Genomic DNA, 11606 nt, shown 5'->3' on the forward strand with positions numbered 1-11606 from the left:
AATATAAATAATATATATTATAAATCTTAGTTTCTGCGTTAATCTTTGGTTATAAAAAGTAAACATAAATAAAATATTTTGCAAAAATATTTCGCAAAATGAAATAAATTGCAAATCTCACTTTGAATTTTCTGCAAAATATTTTGCGTGAAATGTTTCAAACTCTCTGACAGATATTTTCCTAAAGATAAGATAACTAAATGTTATTAGAATCTTGTTCCATCACCCCAACTTTTCTTATTTCCAATGGTAGAAACTCATTGGGGATTTCGTACGTGTCTCAAATAAGATCGTAGGACTTGCACAAGTTACAAATTACATATATTCATGTGCGTGGTGTAGATATTCATGATATGAATTACAAATATATTCAGATCACTTATTAATCTAACTTTGCGAAGACTTTCTTAATAGTATTGCAACATTGCTAATTATCTTTAAATAAATATTTCATTGAAATCCCTTAAACTTAATTTGATTAGAAGCTACAAGAGAAACGACAATGCGAGTTTCTCTTTGCCTTCGGCTTGTTTAATGAATTTACTTGATTGCTTCGTTTGTTTCGCGTTGTACTAGTTTTACATAAGAACCCCGTTAGCAATGTGATCATATCTTGATCCTTAGGACAAGTTTACTTCGTTGGATGCGATTTAGTTACGCGAACGATTATATAACGACGGGCAAACAAATTTTTTTTTTGATGAAACAATTTGCTGTTTTATTAGCACGAGCTACAGAATATTGGAAAGTTAGCAAAATCGTACTCTAGGTCGGTTATTGATTGGCTGCCTGTTGCTTTTAGCCCTGCCACACAGCTGCGGTTGTACACCCTTGTTCTTCCCCCTTTCTACCTCCTGTTTTTCGACCTCTCTTGCTCATCCAGCTAATGGATATCCTGTCTCCGCGTCTGCATTGGACATCTACGTTTCTGACTCTTATTTATTTTCCTTCTATTTTTCTCAGTTTTCTTTTTCGATCTGCTTTTTTCTTGTTTTTTTACTTTCTATTTCGCAGGATAAATAAATACTTGCGAAAAGAGCACTGCTATTTTATGCTTCTCTACAGTGATAATTCAAAATTATTTCGTATTGATAAATTTTATACCTTTATTTCTAGTTTATTTAAAAGAATTTGTTTAAAAGTTGAGGTTTGGTGAAAAAATTTGTTTATAGGAGTTCAGATTTTTTTAATTGAAGAAATAATTTTACGATATTGCATAATAATTACTTTATTTTTAAGTTAACTAAGTATGAAAAGCACTTATTACGGCCAAAGTTTGAAGTTGCTAATTATTTTCGAACTTGCTACTTTTTGTTAGATACTTTTTCGCAATAAGTTCCTTACTGCAGATTTTAAGATGCTAGTAATATCAAATCAATGATCTAATTTGATTTAGTAGAGGATTATCATTATTTCAGTTCGATTATAAGTCCAAAAGTAATCTAGGATAATATTTCTGAGATAAAATTTATTCAAAATAGATACGTATAGTAGTGAGAGCAAAAAGTATTCGTACAAGGAAATTTTTTATAATAAAAAGTTTTATTTGTAAGAAATAAACATTAATTAGCAATTTTATACATTGAATATCTTTATGAATAAATTCTTAATTACCCATCAAAAAATGATCGTCAATTAAACGTCGAATCGACGTCAAATTGGTTTTGAAATCATCGTATCGATATTGATTCGACATCAATTCGATGACTTATTTCTCACTGGATAATATTTATTTTTTAAAAATAAAGTCTTTTTAAAAAATATTATATTTTCTCTGTGTGTGTACGAATACTTTTTGCACTCACTATACATATAGATGTATTGTTTCAATATTTAACTTTATAGTAAGCGCTTTTCGTTCTTAGTTGATTTATTCATATGAGTGGTCCTGTTTCTATAATCTTAATATTTTTATTTTATTTTTTATTATTTCTTTAAAAATAAGAAAAGTGTTTATTCAATCACTTAGGTATTATTAAGACTTTGCTCAAAATAAATTGCCATACATAATTAAATTTACTCACTTTTGTCTCTTATTTCCTTTTAAATAAAACAAATTTTTTTTATTATTTATGTGCTCCGATGAAAGGAGAGTTGAAAATAATCAATTTTCCACCTGTTCATCGATCAAGCATAAAACCAAATATAACATCGTTGCCAAGAAAAGAAAAGGACTGTAAATTTTTATGGTAACGGGAATTATTTTGCGAACCCGTTACTTGCTACAGATATTTGATATCTGCTTCGAAATATGGATGGATAAAGCTTCGTGAGAATTCGTCGATGTTATTGGATTTTATTCACGTAGTTTCAATTACGTGATATGAACTTCACATGAAATATCTAAATAAACGTCTCGATAATATAGGCAACGTAATCATAACAGTAATGTTAATTTTTTGCGATGGTTACGCGATAAATCTTTGCGTGGTGAGTTTATCGATACTTTTATAATGGAGCACTAGCCCATTTCGCGCGAAATCAATTCCACGTATACATACGCCGTCGTGTAGTTTCCCTTCGGGATAAGCGAATCGGAAACGCTATTCATCTAGTTGACGGACAGGCGCAGCAGACGACGAGACTGCTTGCTCTATGTACGAATTTAGTTTGTTAGTTACTTTAGAATAATTGTTTATGGTGAACTTTCAGCAGATTTGCAGTCCGATTTCGGTTATATTGTTTATTGACCCAAATCGAGCAATTGTCGGAAAATTTTTATCAGAGAAAAAAATTTTCCAATTGAAATCTCTCGTTATTCAACCGAATAGTGCAGGGTACTTGTAAAATAAATGGATAGCTTAAGGGGAAATATTTAGGACAAGGGGGTAACCACTTAATGTAATCGTGGGACAGAGTCCTCGAAATCATTATAAAATTCATATAAAATCTCTGTGTATAATCCGATAATTACATATACAACCACGAGAAATCATTGTATAATACTAAATAAAATCGTATATTTTACCAAATTACTTCGTATATAGTGGAAAAAATTATTTGTAATCAGATAAAATCATATGAAATCATGTAATTTGTGGGACAATATTTCAGCTAGTGGTTATCTCCTCGATTTAGGATGTGTAAAGGACAGGAAAAAAGGATTGTCTGCACAGAATGATAGATCTTTTTTTTTTATGAATCATTTATCATCGCAATTTTGCAGCTTTTTTCCGCGTTTTCTTGCAATAATTTTGTTTTTGATATGAAAATGTGCGATGTTTTGCGATTCTAAATATGAAGTTTATTAGGTTCAGATTACAGTTGACAGCAGTCTATTAAAAATCTCATTACGTACCTCGAAATCGATTTTCGTTAAAATTGGATTGCGCCTATCGATAGCCCTTGTATCGCCCGCGAGTTTCAGCAGTTGCAGCACTCGAAATGTAATTTCGGGATGCAATTGCCGGGTCCTGTAGCGGGGCGCTTGAATCCGCAAGGTGGGATAATAGCAGACGACGGAGCAGGAAAGCGAAACGCGCAAGCGTTCTTTCTTATATCGACCACCGGCTGTCTTTTCATACGAAGTCTGTCTTTTCGCAACTGAAATTCTCACCGACACGGTCACATGATTTCAGAATTTTTAGCACATGTACGGGTTGACATATGTTTTATCCGTGTGTTTTATTTACATCTCGCTGAACAAAGTATATACACAATGATAACACAGAGAGCGCTTATTGCGTATCCAGTAGAAATAGTTAGACGATGAAATCAGACGGGCATTGCATGGGCGTTGTAATAAATATTAGTTAAAGGAGTTTAACTGACTCTTTGTCTATTTCAAGCGCCTGTCCGCAGAGAAAGATGGAGAATGAGTTAAACTTTGTTAAACTTAATTGATATTTATGGTCACGATCTCCTGTATCTATGTCTGGCTTGTAATGCTGTTTCTACAGACACGCAATATCACGCGTTCTCTCTATGCCTTTATTCATTTTATTATTTATTTTGTATCTTTTGCATCATTTATTGTAAAATATTGATTAATATTGGAACTATCGACGCATAATAGATTCTAGATATATAAAAATAAATAAATCTGATAGGTAGAATGTGCTTATAGCATATTTATAAATCGTAAACTCTTAGCTTTTACATTTTTAAATGGCGTTCAATATCAATTTTGATATTGAACGCAAAAATTGACTTTTCATAAAATTGGATTTTATGCTGGAATTTATTTTTTTTGTTACTGTACTTTGGATCGTCATTTGTTCATTGACAATGTCAATTTCCATTCTATTTTTCTCTTTTTCTTCCCCTTTTCTGTTTTCTTTCTCACGAATAAAAGAATGGAAGAATAAAGCCATCACTTTTTGCATTTGCCGATCATGAAAAGCGAGGTAATCGTTAAAGCAGGTTTAATATCTTGGTAGTTTTCACGAATACCTTTGGAGTTCTATGCAAAATGTTCAGAGTGAATTATAAATCGATGCAAATTTGACCCAGCTCTAAAAATAATCTTCTAGAAATAAAGCGACCCATATTAGTAACAGATCGTCTCACATTATTTTTATTATTTTGCAGAGTTTTAGAAATGTAAATTGAACTGATTCTGAATTTCATTCAGAAATGTAAAAGTTTTAGCGATATGCAACATTCTGTCCCTTCAATTTATGATGCGTGTACCTTAATTGTTTTATTTTATTAATTCCGCTGAAATGTTTTATTCATGTACGTGCAAAGAAATCAAATTACAGTTCGCTTCCAGTCCAACCTCGATTTGATTGAAAGTACGGGCTCAGTATTCTCCGTTGGTTAACGTTTTCAAATTTCCTGCTGGGGAACAGCTAGGTTTCTGCTCCGTCTGCATCCATATAGATAATCATCTTCGCATTGCCGTATTACCTTACGACAGAATGACGTATTCGTATTTAACAGATTCAACCGTGTGTTCTGAAGAATACCTGTCTTCCGTAAATGTAACAAATGTCATTTTATTCTGTAGATTTGTCGTGCTCAGTATAATATCCACATCTTTTTACATATTAAAGGAATAAAAAATATTTTTGTACTTTCTCATTAATTAATTTATTTTATACAATAATGGTATAAGTCACCTAATTGTTGCTCATTTAGGATTTATTAGGATTTATTAGGAGTTAAGTAATTAAATAATTATATAAATTTTCGAAGAGATGAAATATTCCGTAGCAGTATTAAATTAATCCATCTAAATTAATAAATATAATCAAAAGTAATAAGCTATAAAGAACTTGAAACTTTAAAACTTTCAACTATATACTAGTTATCTGGATTAAATAATCTTGACATAAAAATTTCATAAAATTGGATAAAATTGTAATTACCTATGATATAAAGACATTTATTTAACCAAGAACAATTTTAAATAATGTTAATAAGTAATCTAATAAGTTAATATTACACACAATAATATATCAAATAATTCAATTCAAAAAAAGATAATTCTATCAAGCATGTAGAAGAGCAAATCGGACTGAATATAAAGCATGTATTCAAAATAATCATTAAAATTATTAATGATTATTAAATGATTACTAAAAATATTTGTAAAAAACATGGTACATTTATTGAATATGGCAAGATATACATATAATGATGGCATGGTCTTCGAAATATATATCTATACATTTTCTAACTGGCAATATGAAATATAATATTGCCACATTGCCATATATTAAGCGCTAGAAGAAGATAAGAGCGAGTAATGTACGTGGTCCACGAAGTCCTCGATGTAGTATTGATTTTTCGTTGGGTTACGGAGTAAATTTGATAACAATAGGTGATTCGTGATACTCTCATAGCGAGACGCGATGTGCGTATGTATTGTTATCCACACGCCGTATGTACCGGCAATAGGGCTATTTCACAGATCACGTTCTGTCGGGGGAACGAATTTACGCAAAAGGGAAAGAATTTCAGCCACTTGGGATACGAATTTCTTGTGTGCAAGGTATTTCGGATCACCTCAACTTATCCATCGTATGCATTATGCATAAACATCCGGTTGTTGCGTCTGTATACAAACTTGTTACGCCTAACCCTGGATTCACACCACACTGTATGCTTTATGTGAACAACTCTAATGGTCTATTACATCTCGACAATTACGCGCGAATTGTCGTATTACTAGCAAACACACCAATGAATGCATTCATTGATATTTACAATCCGTACTTGCTCGTTGCATTTGAATGGCTACATTTGAGCTTTTTCATTGATAATATATGGAAGTTACTAATTATATTTCACAATTGTTGTTTTATACAATTCCTATAAATTGCTGTGCACACGAATCAACAATCACGAAATTTTATCAATCAAGAAAATTTGATTGTAACAGTTCGACGCACAACAGTATTTGAACGTACATATTTGTTTATTAAGTTTTATATTAGTGTAACAAAAGGAGTTTATTTTGAACATTATTTTCATTCTCGTTTGTTGTATGTTCTAATCAGCCCTTCGAGCTTACTACTCCTCTTATATGGAGTCCTTCCTCCACGACGAGAGCATAATCTATTTTAGTCTTTATTTACTCTTTATTATCGGACAGGTTGCGTGCCAATATATCGATAAATTGCTGTCGGCAAAATCGCTAAGTAATTTCTATTTCTGGTCAAGTTAGAACATATATGTAATTATCAAGAGGTTTACCCTTTCAGGAACATAGGATATAAACTTGATTGAGTCTGGTAATGGTACAAATACATTGATTATCATTTTTTAATGTGATTTTCTCTACTAAATCGATGTAAATTTTGATTTTTGTGGCGATCAGAATATGCATTTTATTGAAAGATTAGTATTTAAAAAACGTAATGAGAAATAAACAAAATCATGTCGAGTCCTTTTATTAATTATTTCTGCTACGTTGATGTAAAATCCGTCACTTGAATAATTTCCAACAAATCTGTTATAATTTTATCTTTTATGAATGAAAAAATAAAGATAAGAGATTTATTTAAAAAAATTTTATAGACATTATTTTGGTAAAAATAATACCTATGATACCGTATTTTTGATCATTCGAACGTTAAATATAAATAATAATGTTAGAAGAAGAAAGTTAGAAGCATTTATATTAATTTCAATTATGTTTATTTCTACCGATGTAGTTTAACTTTCATCTTGGTATAACTTACTTTTTACTTTTTTCTAATTCTAAGCATTCTAGAAAAAGGTAAAAAGTAAATTAAACTAACATTAAAGTTAATCTACATTGATAGAAATGGACATTTAATGCGTTTTTGTATCTGCAAAGTAAATAAATAAATAAATAAGCTAAAATGTGAAACACACCATCATTATGAAAACAGGCGGTATCGTAAAAAAGACATAATACGTCTTTAGGGTTGTAAAAAACATATGTCTGGAGCTTAGTGGTTTTTATCGGTAGGCTGCGACCCTTATTCTCTTATAATATCTCTTATAGCAGAGAGAGAGAGAGAGAGAGAGAGAGAGAGAGGGATGGGGGGAAAGAAAAAGAGACGTGAGGGTGACAGGTTTTCCGCATGGAATCACACGGTAACTCTCATTATATCTTCCGTGTTTTCAGCATTGGGTCAATCTAATATATAGAAACATACTAAACACAAACTAAAGTTGATGAGAAATCGGGGATGAAATATAAAAGAGCGCCGGTTCGATCGATCCGTAATCAGCCCCGATTCAATTTTGAAATATATATACTGATTCACACAATGGACGGCGAAACTGATTGGTTTTCGCCTATTATTGTGTGTGGTATTTCTGTATTATTTGCTCATTAAAGATTTCTTTAATGAACGATATTTATTTTGCTATTAACGTAATTATAAAATATGAAAGAAATAAACATATAAATCTTGATGTTGGAAACACAGGATAATATCGCCGTAATAAAAAATCAGATGTAATTATTATATTTTTCTGTACAGAGTATCAACTTATGAGTAATAGCTTTTTAAAAATGTACAGTGATAAAAAAGTTCAACTGCAAAGTTTTAAGTTTATCAAATCAGTGATATTAAAATAACGACAAATAATCAGTTTGCTATCTGGGTATAGTAACGTATATTAAAAAAAAAATAATAAACTTGCAGTTAATTATATCTTAGTAAATATTAAAAAGACTGCACTAAAAAATTTTTATCGGTTGGTGAACTGAAGTCTGGGCTGTCTGGGAGAATTTATTCGTAGAAAAATTTGCGGCCACCGTCGATGTTTTCCCCGAAGCGCCTTAAAACTTATATTAAAGCTAATGATATTTTGAATGTTAATTATTTTTGGTATTTAGAACCCACTTTAGACGATTTATATTTCGCGACCAAATTCGAAACAGAATTCTATTTATAATTAATTTTGCGTGTCGTGTAACATAGAAAATATTTGAAGAAGTAAAATACACACATATCGAAAATATACATCATTAATAAACATTTTCCATATGTGTATTTTACTTCTTCAAATGTTTTCTATATTATACGACACGTAATATTATAAATAGACTAGTATAAATAGAATTCTGTTCTGAATTTGGTCGTGAATTATAAATTGTCTAAAATGGATTTAAAATTCAAATAACAGTCCCCAGAATTTATTTATTTTTGTAAATATATGTTACTAATGATTTGATACACACGAAACTTTGTAGTCAAACTTTTTTATCACCCTGTATTATATGTGTATGATCATTTTTTACGAGGAATCGTGAAACTAATCGTATAAAAAACGCTGCTTTTAACATTTAGTAATTTAGTGGTAATTTATAGATGTCGATGATAGTTTGCGTGCTCTGTATTATGTGCGTCAGTGTGTTATGTACGCAGTCACGAACGAAATGATCGTTTCTGTTCAAGTGACATTGACGGTTCCATGTGCTAGACTGATCGCGCATGCTAATTATCCAATTATCCGATACTCGTCTGTAATCACTACAAGGATTGAGATGCAGAGGAGAAGGGAACTGCGCGATGCATCGTACTGAAATGCCGATTTGTGATCAATAAATTACTGCAGGATCGTTTTCGAGCCCCAAAGCCCTCTTCTTGTGTTCTAGTATGCACTTTAATGTATCACATTTGCTTTTAGCGAAGTGGTTCAGTTCGCACAATGCGTTTTGAATCAGAGAGCTTGTTTATTTCGCATTTGCTTCGACGTTTAAATATTCATTATTGTCGCGGTTAACTGGGAATAGTAGAAGGAATATTACGCTAAAACATCGCTCTGACCTTTGTGTAACTCGTAATATAAAGGATTTAATTATCAAACGATAACAAGGAGCAGAATACAATATTCAGAGTCAATCGTTTTTGTAACAATGAAATAAAATGACTGGGATATATATATTCAGTGTGAGAGAAGAGAGACGAGACTTTGTGCTTGGATGAAGTGTATATGAGATTTGAAACAAAAGTGTAAACGGCAAAATTCATTAGTGACAATAATATATAAATACATAAAATTATGTATTTATATATTAAATTTATAGCACATATTAAATTTAAGTTGATCACGATAACGCGATAAAAAGAGATTATTCAAATATAACAAAATTAACATGTGATATTGGATCTTATGTTATAATTTTGACTTAATATATCTAATACTAAAATTAAAAGTCATTGAAGATAAGATATTGCAAGATAACGTGGTAAATAATTTTTACTAGATGTGTTCAGGGATGAAAATTTAAGAGAAAATAATAAAACTGTTATTTTTTACGGAGATTTTTTTTATGGTGATTTATAGTATACAATATTACCTCAGGATCGATTCTAGAACCATTTTATGGAAAATTTCAGCCTGTTACGTGGCAATCGATACGCACGAGAGTCAATTCCTCTCGCAGAAATTTTTAACGCCGCAATCTACAGCTTATGCGCACAATAAAACAATGAAAGCAAATATATTCGGTATAATATTGAAAGGCGATGCTAATTAATTATTTACGCAAATAGCTCTCGTTAGTTTCTTTTAATACTAAAATTTATTACAATTTGCACGAATATTCAACAATTCGAATTACTCATTTTCATTTCGAGACATTTTAATTAAATTTGATAAGTTTTATGCCAACTACTAATTTAAAAAAGACATGAATTCTATATTTATAGATATTAAGTTTTGAAACTTGTAGTTCTCGAAAAGTAGCATATAAGCAGTGCGCAGTTGAATAGCTTCGTTAAATCACCTTTTCAAAAGGAACTCTGCGCATAAACACCTAAGACAAACACAATGTTTCATCTAGCAGGAGACCGATTTGCGAGTCGGCGAATATCGGCCTCGAAAGTAATTAAACTTTACTGCTTTGTGCTCAACGTTTATCGTGGATGAGTGTAATTGGTCCGCTAAAGGCTTGGCAAAGAAATTAACTCTGTCAGGATGCGTATGTGTACATTTGCAGAAATATATTCTCTACCGTTTAATCGACGAGGACATACATAGCAGAAAGGGGATCACATAAAATGTGATTAAAAATACAATATTGCGATAGAAAGATGAGCTTTATCATGACTTACAGCGGAGGAAAATGACAAAATCAAATATTTGCACACCATGAATATATCGCATGTTTTTATACGCTAGTATACTAAGAGAAAAGTGTTTATTGAACTTTAATAAATTTTTGTTTAAACAGTATACTAGCTGAATATTTACTGGAAATAAACATATATTTATTTTACGAAAATTATTAATTTGATTTAACTATCATTTTGTTATTTAGTAAATATTTATTTATCGTACTCTCTAAATCTGAATCAGTGGATAATCACTGATATCAGTGTGGCCAAGTATGCCACTGGTAATCAGAGTAAATGAAATGTGAGATCCCTAACCCAGCTGATCTTTATTATGTGTGTGTGTGTGTGTGTGTGTGTGTGTGTGTGTGCTAACCAACCTTGTTTTAATGCATAAATTCAATAAATATAGAATTGGAAGATTGAAATTAACATGCAAATATCAGTCTTTTAGTTATATAATGCTCGAATATTTTTCCTTTTTTAATTGAACTTCGCTGATTATCAGTGCCAAGTATGCTACTGGGTAATTAGTGACTATCCACTGATTCAGATTTAGAGAGTAAGTAAATATTAAGTTAATACTATTCGAACAAATATTTATTACAATTGAATATATTTTCTAAGTATAGAAAAGATCGTGTTTTTAAGTATTTTGACTATTATTATGTTGTTAACATTTTTTATAAACTGTTATCTTACATTATAATTTTATGTTTATATTATTGTATAACATTTTATAACTATTATTTTACATTACAATTAATTTTACATTATAATTACAAATATATGATGACTTGACGCATTCGTATCGGCACGAATAAAACATGTATGTAAAATAGAAATTTGAGTTTGCGTGTAATCGTATTTTATCGGTATTCTGCATAAGGATTCTTCTTACTCTCCATTTTATCGCATGAAAGGGTAACTGTTATCGATTTATGATGACATAAGATATATCAAAGGTAGAAACATGAATAGAAATACATATCAATGATAATGCAACTCGACAATCACATCCCGGTTTACTTGGACGAGATCAGTGGAAAAATCATGCATCGAGTGAAAGCTTAGACAAACAATAGCTAGAGATACATAACTAAATAGACGCACGTGTAG

The sequence above is a fragment of the Mycetomoellerius zeteki genome, unplaced genomic scaffold (genome assembly GCF_001594055.1).
Source record: "Mycetomoellerius zeteki isolate Tzet28-1 unplaced genomic scaffold, Tzet1.0 scaffold85, whole genome shotgun sequence".
Classification (NCBI taxonomy): domain Eukaryota; kingdom Metazoa; phylum Arthropoda; class Insecta; order Hymenoptera; family Formicidae; genus Mycetomoellerius; species Mycetomoellerius zeteki.